The sequence below is a fragment of the Echinops telfairi genome, unplaced genomic scaffold (assembly GCF_000313985.2).
Source record: "Echinops telfairi isolate 266 unplaced genomic scaffold, ASM31398v2 ScPeMD7_5592;HRSCAF=6446, whole genome shotgun sequence".
Taxonomy (NCBI): Eukaryota; Metazoa; Chordata; class Mammalia; order Afrosoricida; family Tenrecidae; genus Echinops; species Echinops telfairi.
The window spans coordinates 42,623,538-42,626,501 of NW_022109491.1; the positions used below are offsets into that span (position 1 = coordinate 42,623,538).

The window sequence follows — 2,964 nt, forward strand, 5'->3', positions numbered from 1 at the left end:
CAAGCTCCAATTCCTGTGGATGAGTATGTGCAGAAATGAAAAACTCATAATGCACAATCCTCCACTTCTATACAACACAGGCATTCGTTAACATTTAGAAACAGAGAAAATACCCAGTGTTCTTATGGGGAGTTGATTTTAGGTCCACAAATATTATTTGAATATAGAGAGACCTTACTTTCTGTGTGTGCAATATAAAAGTTTAAATATGGGTTCAGAGAAATAAATTCTATCTTTGAATTACCCACATTCTTTGCAGGAATGTAGTTATGGTAATGATAATTATTATCCTAATAGGCTGCTATAAAAGTGTATCCTTTGACTAGTTTGAGCATGATCTTCAGGTGAAAGGCATGAAGGTAATTCGCTGTAACATAATTGAAAAAGATTATTCCCAGATTTTGCATATTGGCCTTGCTGCTTTTTATTCCTGTTTTCCAACTTGCCAATTTCAAAGCCCCTTATGAAATTACATGTCTTAATAATCCAAATGATGTGGCTTTTTACAAAAATAAAATTAATCTCTGATAATATGATTTAATTTGCGTAAGAAACAGGTGACAGATACACCAAGAGTTTCCATTGAAGGACATTGTAAACCACTTCTGAGAACTGAAGCATGCATTTTTTTTCTTCCTAAGTCTATACTTATTTTGGGGGGAAACCAGCCCCTCACATTATCATGGGCCCGGTTAGCTCAGTCAGTAGAGCATGAGACTCTTAATTTCAGGGTCGTGGGTTCGTGCCCCACTTTGGGTGCCATATGTCAGGGTAGCCAGCTCCTAACAAATCATCAGAGGCCCAGCAGGCGCAATTGTACAACGATCATATGTAAAGATTACAGTAAAGTCATATAGAGAATAAGAGAGATATGAGAGAAAGTAAAATGAAGGAGCAGACACATTTCATGGTAGCATGCTCACCTCAGCCCACCTTGGTGGTCTACATGGGGACGTCGAAGGTGGGAATAGCAGGAGAGAGAGAAATTTATTTCTACCCAAGCTTATATATCTTTTGGGGTCATCCAAGCCCCCAATTACAGGTAAAGACATACATCACAGGAAGGGATTGTACTATAGGTAAAACAGTAATGAGAGGGGGAAATCTAAGGGTAGACATGCAATAGGAAGGGGAGGGTTTGGGGTTATGCATATGGTAAGATGGGTGGATCCCAGATTCAGGACAGCAGCCTAGCTTTGGATATCACTGAGCAGGTTTGACCTGTTCTAAGCTCTCCAGAGAAACAATCACTATCCTATCAATAGGGTGTGATCTCCACCTACAGTGGACCTGACAGTAGGCTGATTGCTCTGGATGGCTGAATTCCTTCAAGGAGAATATCTCAAAGCATCTGACCTCCCACCATGTGCTTGGGCTTCTTAGATTTGGCATATCTTTGGGGGAGACAAAACTGGGGAAAAGTCTTTTTATATCCCACAATTTCTCCTTTTGTTTTATGTATTAAATTCAAAAGAGCCACGGGGGTGGTATGGTTATTTTCAAAAGCTGTCAAGGCATATTTAATAACCAAATTAATGTAGCCAAGTCAAAAACTCAGGCTTATGATATGCAATCTGAATCCAGGCTCGAGGGAATAAGGCCCCCTATGCCCAACTACTGTTGAGGGAATGTATGAGAGGAGTTGGATGCCACAGCAGGAAGCGAATAAAGCAAATAGGAATGTCTGCTTCTATAGGGAGACAGAATCAACCACATGCTCACTTTAAGGCAACAGCACAGCTTTAAGGGGAGAAACTATGGCAATGATAGTTAATGCAGGAAAATGTACTTGGACTATATCTCCAACTTACCAGAGTGGTGGCTTACCTACAGATTCCCTCTGTACCAGTCAGGGAATATGTCCCAGATGTATTTCCTTCAGAGTTAGTTTCCCACACTTACTCATTGCCATCGAGTCAATTCTAACTTACAGTGACCCTGTGGACAGAGGAACGCTGCCCCTGTGTGTTTCTGAAGTTATACATGTTTTACAGGAGTAGAAAACCTCCGTTTCTGCCCATGAACTGGATGGTGACTTCAAATGGTTGATCTTATTGTAAGGAGGATTCCATTCTTTATGAATAAGTATGACAAATTTAAATAAAAGCCTTTGCCTTTTTCTCAATCTTAATTAGGGGTTGCTCTGTGCTGCCCTAATTGAGGGGGATATTGCCCATCTGCCACTGCCATTTAGCTCAACTCAGGTAGTTTTAAAAAGGAACCTTCTTATTTTAGTATAGTTAAGTGATTCGGCTGCTGAATGAAAATGCTCTCAACCAGGGTTCTGTGTTAGACGAAAGTTGTGGTCAGGGAAGACGTGTCATGATTTCTCTAATCTTATCTGACCAAAGAGACCAATGGAGAGCAGATTTTCTGTAATAAGAATAATGCCACTTACTATGATAAGAAGTACAAGTAGGTTTGACAAAGCAATTGCTTCCCTCATCTCTTGACTGTGCCACAAGAAACACAACAAAGATATGTTACAAATGGGTGGGCCTATGGAGATCAAAATCAGCTTCATTGTGAGTAAAGTCTGACTTAAAGGTGTTAGCTGTAGACAAATAAGAGCCACCTTTCTAAAATGCATCTACTCCATCAGATTGAGACCCCCTCACTTTTATTCGTGAATCCCAGAGAAAAGCATTCATATAGAAACCTGAGTGAAGAGAAATTAGCTTTAGTCTCTACATTCACACAAAGAACCATTACATTTCATGAAGCAAAGGGAAGTAAATGACATTGGAGGTTTATAGTTGCTATGGAGTTCATGCGAATGAATATACTCTTGGTTGTTGACCGAAAGTTCAGTAGTTGTAGTTGACCCAGAGGTACTTCAGAAGAAAGGTTTACTGATATATTCTAAAAATTGTTGTTGTTATTGGGTTCCATAGAGATGGTTATGAGTCAGAGCAATCCTATACACAGCAGAAAGAAAAACTGTCTGGTTCTACCACATCCTTA

At 39.8% G+C, this 2,964-nt stretch overlaps 1 non-coding gene across 1 annotated transcript; it reads left to right on the top strand.

Moving 5' to 3' along the window:
• The first annotated feature begins 686 nt into the window (after positions 1-686).
• Positions 687-759, top strand: TRNAK-CUU. The gene has a single exon. It is a non-coding gene; the product is annotated as a tRNA-Lys (tRNA).
• The last annotated feature ends 2,205 nt before the right edge of the window (positions 760-2,964 follow it).